Below are 22,511 nucleotides of genomic sequence, written 5' to 3' on the forward strand. Positions count from 1 at the left end.
AGCAAAAGATTTGCCCGTCTAGCCGAAAGCTGCTCTAGAATTCCAGAGATAATAAAATGTCTATTACTAGCAGACAGATCGATTTTCAGTTCTATCGAGACTTATCAGTTATCTAGAGTAGCTTGTAGAATTTCTGACAAATGAAGGTGTCGGTAATCCATTTAGCTAAAACTGGGGGCTTTGGTACTGCTTGTGATATTAAGTACCAAAAAATCCCGTGTGTTTCAATAATCACACAAAAAAAGAATGCACCAAACTGTAATTTAGCTTTGTATGTAGAAATTAAATTTAAATAAACCCATTAGTCACAATTACAACGTCAATATTCCGTTGTTATTTGTTTTCCAAAATAGTTTTTCCTCAATATTTACTTCAATCATTTAGATAGCACTTATCATACCAACGTCAATCATAATTTATATTACCTATAAAATACAAGTCAAAACACGAATTTGGTACCTACATACCTAACTATATTGTTGTAATCTTAGGTAGGCTAATAACGTGTAAGATACTAAACTATTCTACATTCCTTGCTATTGTTTATTTAGAATTACAACTATTGTGTAACCTAAAGGGTTTGATAAGAAAGGTATTGTTAGGGTCTGTCTAGGACAATAACAATCGAATTATGTTCCTCTAGGACTGAAACCGGTATTAACTAGATTATTACCTAATGTTATACTTTTGATAGAGGTCACTTTTGTTCGTATACTTATAGGGTAGACAACTATTTATTTGGTTAAGAGATCACTGCAAACTTTTAGTCGGCCGATAGATTGTTTGGGTCCATTAACCAGTATGGAAATGAATGAATCAATTAAAAAGAAAAACTAAATACAGTTGATTAAAATCACAATTTTCTTTAAAAATATTTTTTTTTCAACCATCGGGCAAACTGTCTGCTTGCTTTGTTCACATTTATTTATTTACCAGTTCTACTAAAAGTACTTTTTATATGTAGGTATAACTTACTTGCTCTAGCTATCTTTTAATACAATTTTATCTAGCAAGCTCTTGAGCTTGGGGACAAAAAGGTTTAACAAACCAAGTTTTTCTCTTCTGAACTCAATTGTACTGTGAAACGTACCTGAAACCAAAATAAAACTTCACATTAGTTTATATTCTTTATAAAAAAAAATATCATGTTGTATTAAAGCTGGGACTTGAACATTTTATTAAGAAATATTTAGCCATTATATTTCAAAGTCAAAATATTTATTGGCTTGTTCAGGTATAATAGCTGTTCTAAATAAGTTCAGCCTAACACGGCCTTCTTCAGGCTTTGCAAATATAAGGGCTTATAATATGCTTAGTATTTATTATATTTTATACATAATATACTTATTAAAAATTCTGTTTACTAAGATGGGCTTAATTTAAAGTATTAGTATAGGTAGTTAGAAGTAGTAGCAGTAGAAGTTAAAGTACCTTTTATTTATTTTTAGCACCTTCATAATCAATTTTCTTTACACTCCAATTATTCTTTGCACAACGAATAATTTTTAACCCTTAAACAAACAAGGCTAATCAAGTAGGTATCTACTTATAACCCGAACTACGTCCACACACCTTTAAATGCTTGTATGCCGCTAATTACAAAAAATAGAAAATCTATTCTGTACGCCCCAGCATACATACAACTGGTTAAGCCAACAACCCTTTACGACATAAATACAAAGAAAAACATAGCAAACATCAATAATATACCCAATCAGCGAGATAAATCCCCATGAATAGTCGTCCACAGTCCTGAAATCAATCTGCCTAGCCTATTCCGATCACGTACATATTGATATAAACCATAGACCTTCGATATGGGGCAATTAGAAGCTGAACGTGACTCCAAGTAAATTGGATCCCAATACTGCTGGCCTAATGCAGATAACGGGGACTATTGTTTTTGGCTGGCGAAATTATGTAGTTGATGTTTTAAGGTTAGATATCAGTGAAATAGTAGGTTCGTTTCGGAAAGTAAGATAAGCATAAAGAAAATATGAATCTTTGCTGTCATTTGGACATCATTGGAATTCGTTAAGGGTAGGCACTGTGGACAGAAGTTAGAACAGTCTTGCCAAGGGCTATCGAGGTACCTAGGTAACTGGGTTGAGAAGGTCAGGTAGGCAGTTGCTCCATGTTAAACAAAGGTACTCTAACTACATCCGATCTCACTGGAGGCCGACGCCAACATGCTAGGGAGAACGCTAAGCAATTAATAACAAATTGGTGGAATAGCAATTGTGTCCTGTTCTCAGATGACTCCCGCCTAACTTGGCTTATTACCTAGTCTCATCTCCATACATATGCATTGTTAACTTCTAAATACTTCAGCATTGAAGTTCGTAGTAATAAAATGCGTCATACATTTTTCTATCCATATAAGTAATTTCCTTGAGCCTGGACTTCTGACACTCGTTGAGGGACCAGGTTTGCGCACCGTAGGTTAGGACAGGCAAGATATACATGTCGACTTACTTTTGCTTGAGTGAAAGGGGAAGGTCCCTTTCATGTATTGCTTATTATATTATAATTTCCTTGTTTGCCTACCAATCTAACAAAAAAAACACCAAAACATCTATCGAAAAGATCATCAATAAACTTTATACGATGACCGACCAACATTTTTACGAGTCACAAGTTCCCTCGTAAATGGTCAGAAACTATTGTGAGCTGTCAAAAGTTCTCACGCCTCTAACATTTTAGTGGTTCTACGTTGAAACTGGTTAGTCGTAAAGTTGCAATCATCTATGGACTGTGTTGGTTTATATGAATGCTTGACGTTTGTATTGGGTATGAAGCCTTCAAATTCGTGGTTTATGGCAGCTGCATCGGGTGAGGCAAAATCGGTCACATATTGTAAGTAAAGGTATCGAAAAAGCAAAAGCACAGCCAGGAAATAAAGACCTTAAAAGAACATCTCATGATAACATTCTAAGTGTTCAACAAATACTCTAGTTCTACCAATCCTGGATAAAATCCAGTAGAAAGCATCAATTTCCTCGTAATACCATTGTCACAAAGAGTCCCCACAAAATAAATCTGTTAATTTACGCGAACAGCTTTTCATAATAAAAGCTATTATGGCGCAGCGAGCTCGGCAAATATAATTCCGAAATTAAATTATTTCACAGATTGACATTGTTATTTAAACATTATATTCGGCTGGTGTTCATATCGAGTCATTTATATTGTTTCAAGCGAAGCAGTAGTTCGGGGAAAAGGCCGAATATTCTCTTAACGAATGTTTCCTCTATCATTCTGAATCCAGCAACAATAATTCTGAATTTCACTGTTCGTTCCCGAATCAATTTCAAGTTGGACACTGCAGTCCGCAGTCAAACCGACTCGATTCAGCGAAATCGAGCAGCAGAATCGATTACAATACATCGTAACACCGCGGTCGCCCTGTCCAATACAACCAACCACTCGATTTATTAAGACGCAATTGAAACCGGCGTGGAGTTTTCAGTTTTGATTTTTGAGTTTCGTTTCCTGTTTTTGGTTATACCTAGTCTAATATAAATTGAATAATTCGATATTTGTGCTAGCTTGATAGATAAACAATCACTAAGATAGATAGATTCTATTTTTATGATTTCGTTATCTTTCACATTTTTGACCGACGCGTCCAATATCTAAACGTAGAGTCTGTTTCCAAGGGCACTTTGAATTTATTAATTTAAGATTGCCATTAAAATGTCTGGCTTTCGTTGAAGAATTGGAAAATTTTTGTAAGGCATTTAGGGCGAAATGTTACGAATTCTGGACAGCTACGACATTACTGAAATAATTCTTCGCTAAATTATTTTATTAAATTCTGCTACTCAGAAATTGGGTAGCAGCACTAGAATTTTGGGGTTTGAATGGGAATTCTTAGTATTCATTGATAAATTAAACTAGATAGATAATTTGTCGAATTCGACGAACAGTTCAACAAAGTTACTATGAAATAAGTCTGTCTATGAAATAAGTTTTTAAACGTATAAGTCAATTCAAAAAATTCAAATGGATATGTAGGAGGATGGTGACAAAGAAACTTCTAAAAGATGTATAACCAAGTAGTAGATGCGGACAAACAGATTTACAGCAAACTTTTCTAATGTACAACATATTTAAATTCAAAGAACCGACTTGAACTTTAAAATAACAACACCAGAGTGGAGCAACTAACTTTCTTGTAGACACGAGTGCATTTTCATAAGAAACCCAACTTCGACGTACGATTTCTTATTGTAAGATCTTGGTTTTTTGCTCTTCATATTTTCTTTGCATGATAAGTATGTTTAGATAAAAAAGTTTGGTAGCAATAATACAATACAGTATGATGTCTGAATGATCTGGGTGGGTGGAACTGATCAGTGAATGGGAGATATATGAAAAATACCTACAACGATCTGGGACCAACGACAGTTACAAGTTTAAATTAAAGGCCTGACATGAATTTGGACAACGATACACGCTGTTATAAGCAATTGTGTAAAAAGTAATTCTGAAATTGATATCAGTAACTTTAAAATTGGTACTCAAATAATACACAGAAAGTAAATTCAGAATCCCACAGCATAATCCTCTCGAACCGGGTTCAGTTCCCGCCATATATTTACTTAAACTCCCATACAAACTCCGCTGGCCAGCTGAACAAATAATTAAAAGGCATAATTGACAGCCCTACGTAATTCCGTATCCACCCAAAAGCAATTAAATTCAATCGTCCTTACGCAACATTTACTACAGTAAAGTTTGTACGGTCAACGACAATTACTTTATATGCCACACTATTCTCAACTTTAATAGTACGAGTTAATGGCTAATGTTGACTGCAGAGTTTTAGGTAAGGATTATGGAGCTATGCTCAAAGAATCACTAGTTCTCTGTTGGATAATTTATTAGGTTTTGTAGACATCTTGGTACATTAACACTGTTTGCCTCAGGGTTGTGGAAGACTGCTAGAGTTGCTAAAAATAACATCAATATAAAACCCTCCTTTAAACCGCCTTCGGCTCATTTTTGATAGTAGTCTTGATTGTAGAACATCATTTACTGATCATCTTTTAATTACTTAAGTAAAAGTGCAGCCACTTCATTTGGTACCTACAGTTTTGGTTAAATAGAGGAGGATGAAGAATTATTACTCCCTGATGAAGGAGCAAATTCTTATACATTTCAACATAAAATAGACAAAATAAAACAGCTAATCTGTGATGTCTCAAGGCTTCTATCACCAACCCTGCCGATTATTCTAGTAGATTAGTTGAACGGCAAGGAGTACCTACATCGGGTAGGGACATTTGTCGTATATTCTCCGATTATCACGAGGATTTCAGGGGTGCCTAAATCCATTTTATTTGCAAAGGGACGGGAATCGGAGGAAATTGTTAAACTACATGCTGTGAAATATAGCTGTAAATCGATAAATGTAATCCTACTAACATTGTCATAAATATGGAAATGGTCCATTAAATTGGCAACTGGTCATTACCTATGTCTGCAATGACAAAGGGATAGATGAATTTCTAGATCAAGGATCAAAATAAATGTCTGCTTTTAGTTTTTAGAGACATATTGATTCGACTCTCCAAAAAGGAGAAGGTTATCAATTTGTCAGAATCCTTTATGTTTTAAAAAATAACTTTTAGACCGATGCAACTAAATGTATTTTTGCTTTTTAGTTTTCTGAGAAGTCAGTATTTAACTGTATTGTTGTTTTTCTATTCTGTCAAATGACTTACCAGTTTCAGTAAACATGTAAAAGGTAGGTATTGAATGTTGTAAAAGTAGCTAGGAATAGTTAAATAGTTATCACCAACATGTTCAGGGTATTAAACTCTACAAGTACCTTGTCAATTTCGCTACAGGTTAGCATTAATTTGTATTCATACGTTTTCGAAGGGTTCAGGGTAGTTGTGTCATTGTTATTCAACGCTTAACATAATATTGTATGGTAAATAGCTCCTACATTTGACTAAACTTGGGTAATAATGAAGAAGAACTGTTGATAAAATCATAAATCCTGGAGTGGAATGATGATGCCACTAATGCCAGTGTATTATAGTTTGATAGCAAGCATTCTAAAAAAAATAACATACCAGTCTTAACTACACAAAAATCGGAGCTAAGATAGACTAAAGACGTTTTTACTGCCCAAACTATTTACACTTCTACATAAAGACAGATTCTCACTACCTACTTCATTCCGAAATCCATTTATTAGTTCGCGAAAGCAACCTTGTGATTATTCTGAGAAGACGCTTCAATTGTGCGAGGTTCGATAAAATCCCTAATTCAGCAGTAGCAGTGGCTTCAAGGATCTTTATCGAAGCCAACGATCTGAATGTTCTGAGATTTTATCTAAATATCTTTCTATTCAAAGTATCTTGTGCTCGTGACTAAGTAACTGTAGCACAGGTCGATAGCTTAGGTACGTATACGGTTAAGCAACTCTTGGAGCGGTTGCTTCTTGGATGGGTGTAATGATAAGCTTCACATTACATTGGCCCCGGCTGTCACTTGAAAATCAGTAAAGGGTCATTAGAAGCCAGAGAGCGTCAAAGGTCTGACAACCAGTCTTACCAAGGGGTCAAGGGGTACTGAGCTGAACAAGTAACTGGGTTGAGGAGTTCAGAGGCAGTCGCTCCTTGTAAATACTGTTACTTAGCTGCATTGGGTTAGACTGGCAGCCTACCCCAACATACTTGGGAAAAGGCTAGGCAGATGATAATGAAAGCGTCAAAGGTTATATGATAGGCAGGAACATGCCTGCAAGCCTTGTATGTGAACGCATAAAATCCAGTGACCTTTGAACCCTGCAAGATTTTATCACCGACTCTATAAATAAACTACAGTTAGTTACAGGCAACAAGAAATACATTTATCTTAGACGACAGCTAAGCTTCATTCACATGCATTAACCACGACTTCGCAAATAATGTCGTTTGCCAAAATCAACAAAATTCATTTTGCCATTTTACAGTGTCGCACTCTTGTGGCCGAACTAAATTATATTTTCTCTAAATACCTTATAATACTATTGGACCCTAAATTTTCTTCCGCAAAAACTTCACTCCAGATTACGTGTGAATACTGGCTTAATCAGGGTACCGAAAATACTTATCTCTCACAACCGTAAGGTAAGGTTACAAGAGAATATACACTTACGAAAACGTTGACTCCTCACAAGCCCTTCGTGAGATATATTGAAAGTATGTATTGTATAATAAATAATTATTTATTACAGCTTAAAATAATTACCTACATAATCTAGTTGTTACAACCATCAACCTATACTTCTACCTAACACGACAAGCCAACTACCCTCCAGAACATGAAAAACTTATGACCACAAAGTTTTCTCAGAAAACTAAAAGCAAAAAAAATCGACGATCGCCACACAATAAACCCAAGTACACACCGCGCATCGATTACAATAAGCAGTCGGGAAACTGTCCAAGTTGTGTGAACTTACACAATAAGCTTATAAAGAAACCACTCGAATAGTTCTTTTTACTCCAGTGTGACCGTGGGCTTAATCGAAGTTAAATTGACGGGGCGGGCTGGAGTGAATTGATTCCGATTGGTCTGCCTCCGCGAAAAGAGTGCATTAGACTGAAATAAATGACGATATAATTTTAGAGAACTTTCAGACCTGCGTTTTATTAAAGTGACGTTTCAATTGCAAAGGAAAATAAGGATTTGGTAAATACAATATTTTAAAGAAAGCTTCATATTTTAGATTTACAAAATTTCTTCGAGAAGGCTTTTTTTAACAACAAAATTCTCATGCTGTTTAACAATTTTATCAGTCAAGTCCATAGCCGACCGCTCTTAGACATTGTCTGCTTATACCAAATTGGAAGATGAGAAAAAAACAATAACGAGTTTCTTTCTAAAGAAACGTTTTTATTACCACATTGAACTGTTAATTCCAACTACAAAACAGCAACATCTCCAAACAGCCCCTTTAGAACCACTATTAAAACCAGCGTATGCTCAAATATTTCCGATCATTGAATAGAATGTTCCAATAAGGCAGTCTACACACGTTTTTACAACGCGGCAAGTTAATTGGTCGCACCGCCATCTACCGTTACCGTTGGTTCGGTCATTTGTGGCGCGTGTGTAGAATGCCTGATGGGAGCCCCGACAAGTTTAGGCGTGAAAATGGTTCGCCCTTTCTCACTCATTTCAGGTGTAATATTTTTGGGAGCTATTTAATGGGGGCTGATATTAGAGGCCTTTATTGGACGTCCATCGACTCTAATCGATGAAATCCTTTTCGAATCAGGACTGAAGTGACGTGACATGTTTTCGGAAACGTTTAATTTCTGCCTGCGACACCTGTTTTAACGTCATTTTTTGTCAAATAGCTATCGAACATACCGACGTAGCTACAAAAATTTCTTTCCACTTCATTTTTGTTAAACTTCGTTAAGCGCTAAAAGGCTGCCAATCATTCAGACAGCCATTTCACCGCCACATCACTCCATGACCTTTTTCTCGCAACACAAAGACCGCAATAAGAAACTAAAGCCGTACATATTTCAAATTGATTCACGTCCAATAGAGCGCACTAATACCAGGATATTGCGATCAAAATCACCTACCACAATCCCGCAACGGATTACCAGTTGATTCTTCAATATGTTCAGTGCCGAAGCCAAGTGGAACCCTCAGACTGGGCCAATTACCTGAGGATACAGGAGTTCCGGATGTACAGACACTCAATTTGTCAGAAACTTAATTCGGGAGAGCTCGGCTGTTGCATCGAGGGAAGTCGGGCGTTCTGATTTTGGATGGTGAAAATGTAGTTGGTAAGTTAACTTTGGGATTGCGAATAGTGGACTATGAAGGGAAATGTTTTAGTAAATGGAAATTGTAAGAGTAGTTTTTGAAAAGTATGTCTGCCTATGTATATTATAATTCCTTTCTGTCAATAATTAGAGCTGATTAATTATAAAAATCAAACCGAGAATAAAAATAATTATTTTCCCAAATCAAAGAGCAAACCCTAAAATTTTGCATCTTCATATATCATTTGATGCGCACAATTTTCTACATCCTAACATTTTCATTCACCTCTCACAAAAGGGCTCCCAGAACCCGTCAGTTACCCGAAATCAATATAATTCGGTAACACCACATAAAAGCAGAGTTATAGACACAATTCCCTTTAACGAAGTTAGTATGAAACGTTAACACAATTAAGGCAGCACAAAATAGTGCATCGTTGCTATGAATATTCATTACTGGCTGAATTTGTGCTGCAAAAATCATTTTGCTGTCAGCTGCTGAAAGGGCAAAGCTGTTGGTTTCGATAAGTCTGTGTTTCGTAATTGGTGTTGCTTACTGTTTTTTGCAGCTGAGTAAGCTTGAATGTGTTTTTGGATATGTTTGAAATGTAATAATTTTTAGCAAAAAAAAAAGATTGTAGATGTTTCCTGTGGTTTCCTAAACCTCAATAGGGTATTTATTACTGGATATTATATAGTCAATTCAATACATACCTACACCCATCGTATTCCAAAGCAATTAGTCAAGTTTAAAGTGAACCTCAAATAACAAGCCCGTAACTCAAAACACTTTCGCGAAAATTACTCCATAATCAAAATGGATTTTTGGAAAACCACATTACTTCCATACCACTAACGACCTCCCAACTATTAGTGGATACTAGGTACATGTAATATGTAGTTCATGTATCATACTAAGTGCTCAGCGTGAGTTCTGTCACTTTTGCGCTCACAGTCATCTATCAGATGTGCTGTTAATGCCACTGCTAATGTTAAGTAATTAGAATTTATTATACACGAGCTGTTTTACCCTGTTTCGGTCGCATCCGTCAATATTTTATTCTGGGTCAGGCGTATGTCCTGTTATAAAACCATGTACTGAATGTCCTACAAAAAAACTTCGCAAGGCTCTTAAGGCGTCAAAACCCTAAAACTTTTTCATAGTTAAGATGTTACTGAATACATAAGATTTTTTTTTTGGCCCGAGTTTGTTACTGCGTTTACTAATACCAATAACAAACAACAAAGGGAACAAATATCTTGACCAATCGTATAATGGTTTCCATGTAAGAACGCAACGAACACACATTCCGACTAGTTTATCATTAGCCTCTATATAAATGATAGTGTGTTGTTTTAATGGCTTCAGATTACCAACAGTTGATAACACAGAACCCCCTGGGTGTCATAATACACGGTGTTATGGGGCAGCCCCATGTTTCCCTGAATTAATCACATAAAAACATCGGACTGTAATCACCTTTCTCGGACAGGGGCTAGTTATGACGCATACGATGTTTGTCTTGGTGGAAATGAGAATGTATCCAATATTATTTCTCAATATCTATGTATTTAGCCTGGAGAGGAAATAACTTCTTGTAAAATAAGAGCTGGAAACGGTAGTACAGTAGTAATATAGTAAAGATATCAGACCTTACGCAAAGACGTGCCAATTAATGAAATAAAACAAACCAGGCATCGCAAAAAAATGCTGAATCCAAAGCTTCACAATAATAACTCCAAGTTTTAGAGCAAAGGATAAAATAAAAAGCGCTATAAAGCACCGTCCCAAAGCTGTCCGAACGAAGCAGATTTTGCAAATTCTAACTCAGTATTTACTTTCATTACTTGGCAATATTTTCGACGGCGCCTATCATTTACACTTCAAAATCCTGGAGCGCTATCGTAAAAAATACAGTCGAAACCCGCCGTACCGTCAGACCGTAACATAATTTGATGAGAAAAGGTTAAAAAGTTAGCCCAATTTGTTCCCTGAGCTCTTTGTAAACTTACGGTTTTATTAACCGGTACGTACCGGTTTTTATAAGCTTCTTTCTCCGCTGTAGTTGTGAGAATAAGTTTCAGTTTGGTGGAACAACAAGTTATATGCCCCTCGACGACTTTAGAATGTATTAAATGAATGAGTTTGTATCTTTAGAAGTGTATGTGTTCCGAATATGTGTTCGGGGGGCTGTTTGTTTCATAGTCGAGTTTCGTTTAGATTTTTAGATCGGGAGCTAAGTTTTAAAGTGAATTTGTAAGCAATGCAATACATTTAAAATTATATTGCTCTACGTGGTATTGTTATTTCTTTAAAATTGAAAATTCTTTATGCAGCAAAAAATTGCACTGTAGACTTGTAGTTGGATACATTTGAACACAGTATAGCATACAAAAAAACGTAAACGATCCAGTAATTGCTTTCTAAAATGAACAAGAAAATCCAGTCCTAATTGACACTCCCAAAGTTTACATAAAAGGCTGATACGATAGTAAAGTTTATGCAAATTCATAAACTTTATGTGAGGTTCAGAGACATAAATCCGATTATGACGTGGTTCGCCTTGGAGCCTCAGAAATTGGGGCGGCCGACAAACGCCTGAATTAACTGAGGAGACAAGATAGGTTCCTACACGAATATTTTAATTGCCTCGTTAATATGCAGATTTATTTCCCTTTGTATTTTTCGTACAATCGTCTCAATTTGCTGTTGTTGTTATTCGATTTGGGATTCCGAACTTGAGGATGGATGTAGATGGCTCTGGATAAAGTTGTTTAATCGCCGTCATTTATCATCGGCTGTACTATCTGAGAGTTCGTCCCTGTCAGAGTGCGATACAGGCTCGATCGCTGTTGATATTATCGAGTAAATAAAGATTAAATAAGAGGATCTGTTATTTTCACTATAAATATTGTAGTGTCTATTATGTATCACTTACTATGATGATACTATGTATTACAAATTATTAACAGACGAAATAGATGACTTTTAAGTACATATCAAAAATCTTCTACAAACTTTGAAGTTTTAAAACGTGATGAGCAACATTAGCGTTGCTGTGTCCGAAGTAAATAATTCTTGTGTAGTAAAATATTGTGCCATTATTTATGCCACTATACCTGAACTGCGTATAAATTAGGCCCGAAAGCATTACAAATTCCAAGACCCAGGACGGTGAATAATACGTGTTGGCAACAGTTATTAACTCACAGATTACCTAAACTTTATAACAAGATTTATCAAAACTGATTTCGGTAGCCCAAACGACCCATAACTTGAATGTCTAGCCAGCGACATCAATACAGACAAGTTACCAACTTATACTAAACACAATTATTACCGAATCCCCGCCTTATCAGACTTAACGAAAAGCCACCTAAACTCACTTTAACTTTGCTAAATTCACAAACAATTTTAAGACAGCGGAGTGCTATTTATTAAGTTTCAAAAGCATTTTCAAATATCTCAATAAGCTCTTCTTAAAGTCGTCCAGACGCTCTTGTTCGTCTCCATAAAGTTGTATAACATGTAGAAGTAAAAACACCCTCCGAAGAAGACGAAGCCAGCTAAGAAGTAGCCGCTGTTCACGATGGTCATCACGAAGGTGGCCCCGAGGAACAGGCCCGTGATGGCTGTGTGGAAGAAGAAGTACCAGTAGTGATACTTCAGAGGCAGAGGGTGCTTTCTCTTCATGAAGCTGATGATGAGGAGGACCGTCGCGACGAATAACTGCACATAGAGAAGTCCGAATACAAACTCCACAATGAGGGATGTCGTGAACTCCACTTGCACGTCCAATTCTCCAGTGACTGTTAGCATCAGTATGGCAGTAAACAGGACCATCGGTACCACAGCTGATAACGCTATCAGCATAAACGTCTGCCGAAGCTGGTCGCAGTGTGAACACGGAATCTCTTCTGAATCCTCTATTATGATAGTCATTATTTCTAAACTGATTCGCTACAAATTATTAAAATAATAATATTCAAAGAAGACTATAAAAGTATTAAGTTCGCAATAAAAAACTGACGTTTACTAGAGACAGGTGACGTTTAGAAGAAAAAGGTTTAGCAAAAGAGAATTAATAATACGAAAATTTGTCTCTGAATTTAGGCATTGCCAACAGATAGCTGAACTTAGAACAACTTTATGTCACAAAAAGAGATCAATTTAGGTACTCAAAAGTTGCTATTTAATGACATGAACCTATAGAAAAATCTACTAAATATTCTATTACACCAAATCCTATGTAGATGTCTACCATGTATACTACTTTTATATCAAAAAATTAAAAAGATTTGGTTTCGCATCCAATGAAAGGCGTATTACGCTTTTCGCTAGCGGCTAGCCTGTATGCTGTTCAGACAATCCATCAGCGAGTGCAGCATTACGACCGTCTGACGGGACATTTATAACGCTGCATCAGGGACCATCAATTTTGCAAGCATATTGCACAGATATGCGAGAACAGACTGTTTCTATCTACCTACTTATGTGGCGTTTAGATATCATAAAGATAAAAGTGTTATTACGTGCAGTGATATTTCTAGATGTCATTGATGAGAATCTGTCATCATCATCCGTCTAGACTATTTCCAACTGTGTTGGGGTCTCGGCTGACAGTCTAACGGGATGCAGCTGAGTACTAGGGTTATACAAGGAGCGACTGCCTATCTGACATTTATGAGAATCTGTATGAAGTGATCTGTCTATAGATACATATATCATCATGTCATGCTTGTGAGAGGCTAGAGGTCTCATCACTGCAAATGTTTTACACATTTTCTTACAAATAATACCATATGTGTAAAACAATTTTACTCGTAAAAAACGTAAAGTCATAAAGCTCGCATATAAAATATATCTTCATGCTTAACATGCAAACATAAAAGTTTGTGACCCACTAACATTAACGCGAATGACATAATATGTAGTTGGCGGCAAATTAAAAACTTTGCGTTTTATTCCATTGCCAAAGGACGGGAACACAAACTTTTCGTTAAATTAGGTAACTTAGTACTGAAAAAAATTATTTATCTTTTCCGGACACTCGGGTAACGTCGAAATTATGTTATCTAAAATACTTTAGGTAATCTAAAGCTCTATAAAGATTACCATCCCTTATATTTCACCTCCCCTTATAGCTAAAATAAACGGTTATTGGTGGACCAAAATATTGATCGGATTTTTATTTACTTCGTATGTAGGAGCTAGGGATTGCTTGTGTCTAAGTAATGGACACGTGGGACTGTATGTAGATTAAGGTTAAGCTGCGCTTGGTGCGGTTAGAACGCGGATGGGAGAGCGGCTGGTAGACGGAAATGTTGCCATGGTTTGTTAGCAGGTATATGAACTAAAATGTGTAGATAGCCCTATGTTGTAACAAAGTGAAAGAAATAAATAGTGTAATCATGGGTATAAAATATGGTATAATAAGATTTCTTTAAAGAAACTGAAGAAAATTGTTACTAACTCACAAGGAACTTAACAATAGTGTGCCCAATTCTATATCAACATTTTAATATTTACAAAACCTACCTACGTAAGAATAAGTTGTTACGGCCTTTCAACAACCAAAAAAACGATCTAGATAAAAAGCTAAGTAAAGGTCAAGTACGTTAAACATTTCTATATAATATTCGTAGAATTTTATTTTCTCTTGAAGTTTTCACTAAGAGTCCCACACACTGGAGACTAAAAAGTCGGTCGACTGTTGGCCCGATGATTGTTTTTTTTAAGGAATCTAGAATTAAATCAAAGTTTTAAGTTCGTCCAATACCGGCCAAAGACCTGATGGTAGTTATGTGCGTACTAGTTACCATCCATTTCGTCGGCCGACTAAAAGTTTGCAGTGTGCCCTTAAATATATTCATCACAGTACCAAAAGCGGCCATTATTACATTTAGACGGTGTCTATTAAATACTCACTGCTGTGTAAGACCTAATTGAAAATTCAATCATGTTTATGAAAATATTTATTACTCGGACTTGGGACTGTGAAACGGGCTTTTATTACTTAGCTTTTAAACTTTAAATTTTATTACTTTCAACGCGTGACGTTATAAAAAGAAGGGTAAAAGGGTGTAGACGACGTGACTACAGAATTTATAATCTTTGAAGAAAAAATGTAGCATCTTGTGTTGGTTCAATTGATTGCTTATATATTTTTGGTAGGCGCTGTGATTTTCTTTGCAATTTGTTGCTCCTTCATCATCTGCCTAGCGTTTTTCCAACTATGTTGGGGTCGGCTTTACAAGAAGCGACTGCATATCTGACCTTCTCAAACTAGGTAACTCAACGATACCCTGAGGCAAGGCTGGTTGTCAGACTTACAGACTTTTACTACCTGTGACGACTGTCAAAGATGTTCAAATGAGAGCCTTAATGAAATCCGTTGCTCCTTAATATTATTGAAATATAAGAAAAAAGTGATTGCAATATTAACAGTTACAAGAAAAAAGCCAAAGGTCACCTTTTTCCTAATTCGAGCTCATGGCTTTGACAAATGACCGAAACGTTTTCTCATTGTCCACGTTGAGAGCACACGCCTAGCCATTTCGTATATTATCCTTATTTTTTTCTGGCGCTACATCATCTTCTTATCGTCGTTTTCAAGCCGTTCGTTTATATTTTCTGAGCATTTTTCTTAACGTGGTACTAACTTAGAGAATTGAATTAACTGGAGACGCCATTGCCGTGTCTTCCCCTCTACAAAAGGTAAGGTATACAAGAGCACCTCTCTTAATCGTATGTGTATAGAACTTCAAGTTTATACTTGTGTTTGTCAATTTTGCCATGTGTGTACTGTAACGTAGTTAGAAACTCTTTCATTTGTAAGGTTTTATTCGTTAGATATTTTTGATACTGACCGGGCAATCATTTCAAATGAATTCGATTTGTTCCATAGAATAAGTTTTTTATATTGAAGTGTGTCACTTCACCTCTCGAGCCCAAGCAATAAACGTCGTGATATGGAATCAGTTTTTCATTTTGAGCAAGATAATTATTCCCGGTACGACAGTACTTAACGATGTCGATGTAATTGAAAATGCGTATGACTAAGCTATCACGTCTTAATTATTGAGTTGGCCCGCCCCACATGCCAAGATTGGCATACTTTTTCTGATATAGGTTTGAGCTCATGGCGAATCCGGTTGGTTAACTGCTCTAAGACTACTTACGAAGCAAGCGCCTGTATCGACATTCTGTCACGTCGGGTGTTTAACAAAATAAATGATGTAATATACAGCGACGTCACATGTCCCCCTAAGACTAATCCCGCGCTTAAGAGATTGACCTTAAAATGTTTCACTTTAATGTCAAGTGACTGGGAAAAGTGCTGAAAGAAAGGCTTTTTTGGAGGATAATATTTGAGAAGCTTTATCGTATTTTGCTATTAAATATGTTAACATACAAACTATCCTTCACAGGTAAATGTATTGTCAATTTTCCATGATTTTTCGAAACTACTTAATTAAGTATTGGCAAATTCCCCACTGAATGTTCCTTTATCATTAAATGCATAGCATTAAATGGCTGTGAATATTAGAACTGTTCATTAAACATTTCTATTATAACGGTGGCGTGAAAAATATCGAGTGCAAAGAGTGGAAAACTCAAGGGACTACATCTATCAAGTGATCGAGAGCTGCGACCACGATCATTACATTGTACGACACGATTACGATACCATAAAAATATCGTAGACCATTAAACATATATTATAATGGAGGAAATTATGCTTTTTATGTTCAGGATATGTGTGATAAATTCAATGCTTAAATATAATTTTTCTTTTATGTAATGAACACATCAGATAAGTCGATAAGTTCGAGTCGAACCTTGTAGTTGTCGGTACGAGAAATCGGGAAACATACCTGAAACAAAAGATAAACGATTGTAAATACAAGATCCTGTTGACACAGAAATAACAAGGCTGTCTATAGTAATGTGCTGAAATGTTTTTTGTAGACTGGTCCACAGTCCACCAAAACGGAGCGTAAGGCCTCTGCCTCGAATTTTGCGGGCAGCGGGGCGGCAGCGGCGGCGGCGCGGGAGCGGCAGGATCTTACGCGTATATTCATATGGACCGGCCCTCGAATACAGCGGCGCGGGAGCGGCGCGGCGGCGGGCAACGAGCGGTGCGCTCCAGTCAAGCGGTGACCGCCCGCGTTGGGCATCTGCATTGTAGGCATAGTGTTATACATTTTTTTTGTGACGTATCAAAATGTGTTCGGACGTGCAAGAGCTAATTATTTCGGCCATCTTTGAGAGGACACCCATATGGAACAGCAAACACAACAGAACACAACACTACACTGCTATAGTGCCGCGCGATCTGCCCGCTAGTTTCGAGAACGGGTATCCGTTGCCCGCCCCGCTCCCGCGCCGCCGCCGCTGCCGCCCCGCTGCCCGGAAAATTCGAGGCAGAGGCCTAAGAGTTAAAAAGTTAGTTATTCAAACATTTGTACGCGGTTTGTTGTGTACCTAAGAGTGGAACATCTTGTATTGATTGCTTAATTTTTTTCTGCCCCTCTTCTCTTGGGCGCAGCCTAGCCTAACGATGAAGCAATAATAAATTCTAACTTTATCGATTTTAGAATAAAGTCGTTACAAGTAAAATGGTTCATCCGATATAAAACTGATGGCGATCAGACGCCACTAGTCGATACGGCTATCCGTCATAGTATTTGTTATAACATGTGTTCAACGTTATTCTATAAAAATATCTGCAACATTTCTTTACTACGTTAACATTTAGCAGCTTTGTTTATCAAATTTAACATAATTTTCGACGAAATTAAGCCCTAGAACATTACGAGATTATACGCCCACTTGACAATTCACAAAGGCCTCTCAAACCAATATTAACCAACAATAATGCTCGGTGAGCAACGAACATCCCTAACAGGATAGCTGCATACGTCACAGGTAGGGCTGCGACACCCCGGGACAGCTGGCAATTACCGCGCGACGCGGGATGTCCCGGCTTTCAGTCACGCCCCGGTCGCATTGTGCACGGGACGTAGAATCCCGCATTTTCAGTGCAGTTTAACGCTCGATTGCTTTGATCCCAATCTCTAATAGGCGTTATTAAACTTTAAAATTTTGTTCGTAAAGCGAAATTCGAATTACATATTCCGAAAAGCCATTAGGCAAAAACTGTTCAGGGGAAAGAGTAACACATTTTTGCGGCTATATATTGTATCAGTTTTTTAAATAAATAACCTGAATTGTTTTTAGATGAAAATACATGTTTTATGAATGTTTATTTTAAACAAGTTCATATATTTTTGTTCATGTAACGAAGATAAATTATACTTTTTATAAAGGTTTTATGTCGTTAACGTTCTATTGAAGTAAGGTCGTAAAGGGAAACGGAACTGACGTACCCTCATGTTTGTCATTTGCTCCCGCTTCCCGTGAGAGTAGGTCAAGGTTGTAATTTGAACATCATAACGAATTAATGGCATTCTTAAATCATATTAATACTAAAACTTTTTTAATTTCTGCTTTTATGCATTTTTCTGACATGATTATGGTTTAAAAAGATATATAAAATTTATTCGATAAATCCAAGCATCATGCACGAGCGAACAACATTGATTGCAACTCAAAAAACGTCATACAAAAACATTACATCACTGGATTCATTTTTTATTAATGCCTTTTTGTAAACATACATCGCGATTTCAATTGCAACTTGCAATGAATTCGTTTTTAATCACAAAAATATATCCGACATTTATTATCGTTCCCGTTTGCAATATTTTAATGTTGAAGATTGAAATCCCGGTGAGATATGCGCGAAGCACATCACTATTTGAAGTGCTTAATTATTTAAGTGTAATCCCCGATACACGAGCTGTCACACGTAAATCCAAGGATTCGTGACTTAGGAACTATGTATATCTACTATTATCTACTACGATATTTACGTAACCTACTCATCTATTACGACAGGAAAAATTAAATAAGTAAGTATCATTATTTTTCACACGAAAATATTTTTTTCTTCTACAATACGTTTTATAAGGGTGCGTCCACATCTGGCGAATGCGCCGCGAATGCGCAGCACGCGAGCCGATCGCGAGCTGTCCGCGAGCTGCGCGCGTGCAGTCACTGCAATAGTTCGGTGCGCCTCTTTAGCGCAACTCACGCAAGGCTCGTATAGAGCGCGCGAGCGGCGCGCGATCTGCGCGCAATCAGTTCTCGCCCTCACAGTTCCGTATATTGGCTCAGTACTATCGAAGATGGCAGACGTCGCGCGCCGCCTGCGCGCCGCTCGCGTGCGGCGCTTAGGTCGCGCGCGAGCTGCGCGCGGGCGGCGCAGAAGCGGCGCATGAACAAAAATGCACGCGCGCAGCTCGCGGACAGCTCGCGATCGGCTCGCGTGCTGCGCATTCGCGGCGCATTCGCCAGATGTGGACGCACCCTAAGGTACACGTTTTGTTTCTATTTATTTCTTTTTATCGGTATTCACTAATAGGAAGTGTAAATATACTTGAAAATATATAAATAATATATTCTTACTTTATCATACAAATTGGATAAGTATATAAGCCTACTAAGATTAATAAGTGACCTCAATTCAGAGATCTAGATAATACATTCGTCATCAGGTGTATTTATCTATAAAGAATTGTGCGTCAAAATTGACCTTTGCTCAACTGTCCTCGCAATTTGCAAAAGCACTTTAAATGCTGGTTTCGGCTCGTTAAGGTATTACAAAATCCCTACTTATTATTGAAACGTACGCAATATGTTAAGTCCTTCATAATTCTTATGAATGCAAAAGTAAGTCTGCCTATCTCTCAGTCCGGCCTACGCAGCAAAGCTACTAAAACGATTGAAATAGGTACACATATTCTAGACCCTGAACCCTGAGAAATCACTTAGGCTATTTTTTATAGTTTTATAGGAAATAATTGCCTCGGAACGCTGGCGAACCTTAGGCAACAACTTATAATATGAGTAAAGATTAGTCGATTTTCTTAACAGTATCTAATAAATAACATCTAATATCATATGTAAATTCACTCAATTACAGCTGAAAATTATGTTACTTGTTGTTACTTTCAAAATAGTTAGGTAAATATTGGCTGAAGTTCACTATTCAAATAAAATATTCTAAACAACCAAAAATGTTCCCAGCTTCAAAATCTCCTAGTAAAACAAGTCATTAGACTTTTTCAGTTTTTAAATGGAACTTCCTCGTCGGTAGGAATGCAGTACGTGCTGAAAACGCCATTCAGTTAGACGTGACTGTATATACCTCAGTTACCTGGATATAACTACGTCGTATAACTAACCAACGGGGTTATTTTTATTGTATTCCTTACTGTACTGGTTCAGGAATAGAAAAGTTAACTGAAATGTCCAAAGAGGTATACGTTAGTTCACATTTGAGTTTGTTGCCTTTTAGGATTTTGGGAAGGACCTTCGTGATCATCTACTAGGGCAGAATCTGTATTCATTTCAAATTATATAAAATGAGTTCAACCATTTAATCCTTATGTCCGATTTTCTCGTGTCAGCCGAAACACGTCCACTGCTGGACAAACGCCTCCCCCAAGGCTCGCCCATTTGAGCGATCTTGGCCAGATCGTCGGCCCATCAAGAGTTCCGTATTTTACCATGAAGGAGTAAGTAACAGACAGTTTGAGGTCCACAGCTTAATAAGCCAATAATTTCTACAAAGATCCAAATATCCCGAACCTTGTCTTTGAGTGTACTCATCAAAAACTTTACTCGTTACTCATTCGAGTTTATTTGTTTCAACTCGCCAAGTTCTTTTCTCTGCCATTAAAAGTTCTGAATCATTTAGAAGTGTTACGCTTTACGGAATTCCTGCTATCTGAGTTATCTTTGTCCAATTAAAGGGGTTCATGGAGTAAGGACGGATGAGCGGAGATGCCATAGTTATTACTATGGTAGGTGGTAGGTCAGGTGCCTTCATCTAGCTCAAATAGGTACGGTGGGCATGACCAAAACGATTAGTAACAGGTGAATTATAGAGGCATTCGGGTTCTTTGGGACGTCTGTCAATGATTTTTGGTATCACAATAAATATTCGGGTCCAAAGAAGACATAGAAGGGCGAAGAGAGTAACGTTCCTCGTCCCCCGAATACTCGCATTTTGGCGCGCTACTTTCTCAGGAGATTTTCCGTAATGGTACCTCCACTAGTCATTTTGTTCTCCATAAAGGGGTTTCATATTGTTATACTCTAGCAATTGTTTTTGGTTAAGCGTGGGCGGTTTTTAACTCCTTTGTGTTAGGAAATGATTTTGCTTAACTTGTGGAGGCTTTACAGTGGGTAGCTGGCTTTAGGCTGTTGGGTTTGAAAGGTATTTATGGCGCAGGTGGTGGGATCTATTGGTGAAGTAACTAGTATAGCTGTGGTAGACGCTGAATCCCTTTAATTATTTATATTTAGATATTTATTTATCAACATACTTAATTCATTGAAAAACAGAAAATAATGTCCACCGATATTGGGTTCATTTTTTAATGCACTAATTGAAGTGTACTCATAGTAGGTACTCTGTGTGATTGTGAGTATGTAAAATAATACTAATTAAAATGTAACATACATTTGATAATCACAATTACTCTCTCTTTTCAAGGCATTTATCTCTATACTGAAACAAAAACCACCAAAGGACTGCATCAATTATAAAGGGTAGGACACCCCCTAATTAAAGAACATTTATCGAAACAATTATACAAATTGCAAGGTTAAAGATAAAACAAAGAGTTAATTAGATAATAAATAAACCGAATGGAGTTACAAATGTATTGTCCCCACATTTGTAACATCGCCTTAATGTTTTTAAAGACCGCTATCTTTAAAACATCTCTTTGTTTTTATTTTTTATGGTACATAGGGTTAGTGACAATAAGGTTAAGCTACTTCTTACTGCGGTCGGTGACCATCTTGTATGAGTTTCTACGGATTTCGGAAGTCATGTTAACTTTGTGAGCCCAGGCTATCATTTGTAAATTGGGTAGATGAAATGGTACCCGTAGGTTTGGCAGGAAAAATATGCATAAGTGTTCATCTTTTGCATATATTTACGTATCTCTTTTAACTAATAATTTATTTCAATGGTAAGTAAAGAAGTATAGCTTGTTAGAGAAGTATTCTGTAGCTACGCATTGTCAAAAACCGTCGGCGCGCGAGTCCCACTCGCACGTGACCAGTTATTTATGTCGTGTAATAGTGTTTTTTGAGTTTTCAAGAGCATCATTATTACCGTCTAAATGATAACGATAACAAGTCCACTTTTGCGTTCCACACGGGCAATAGGCAAATATATGATATGTTGTGAGATATGAAATCAAAGTAATAAAAACATAAATCATAGGGGACAACATGATAACATTCAGGGGGGCAATTGGGGGACTTGGCTTATCAGTCAAGTGTATTGTTGACCATTAGGCTAAGGCTGCGTTTAGAACAAACGAACAAAGATTTTGCGCTAAAGGCGAACATTCTTTTCCAGTATTTAAACATTGTGTTTCCTAGCAAATGTTAACAAATGACGAGCACTCCTTCATTGTTCTCATAAAATAATTTTAGAGGTAGAGATAAGTTGAGGATTCGCTCGTTTAGCATAAACGCTAATTATTACCCCTTATACAACGTTCATAGATAATCTTGTGGAAGGTCGTTGTATATAATATAGCGTTTCAAATAGGTATAATATGGATTGAGCAAGA

General features: G+C 37.0%; 1 protein-coding gene across 2 annotated transcripts in view; it reads right to left on the reverse strand.

Annotated features, from left to right (window-relative positions):
- LOC124630305 (syndecan) overlaps window positions 1-22,511 on the reverse strand; it is a 275,530-nt gene that overhangs the window by 101,757 nt on the left and 151,262 nt on the right. The gene's annotated exons all lie outside the window — the stretch shown is intronic.

Source organism: Helicoverpa zea, chromosome 1 (genome assembly GCF_022581195.2).
Source record: "Helicoverpa zea isolate HzStark_Cry1AcR chromosome 1, ilHelZeax1.1, whole genome shotgun sequence".
Lineage (NCBI taxonomy): Eukaryota > Metazoa > Arthropoda > Insecta > Lepidoptera > Noctuidae > Helicoverpa > Helicoverpa zea.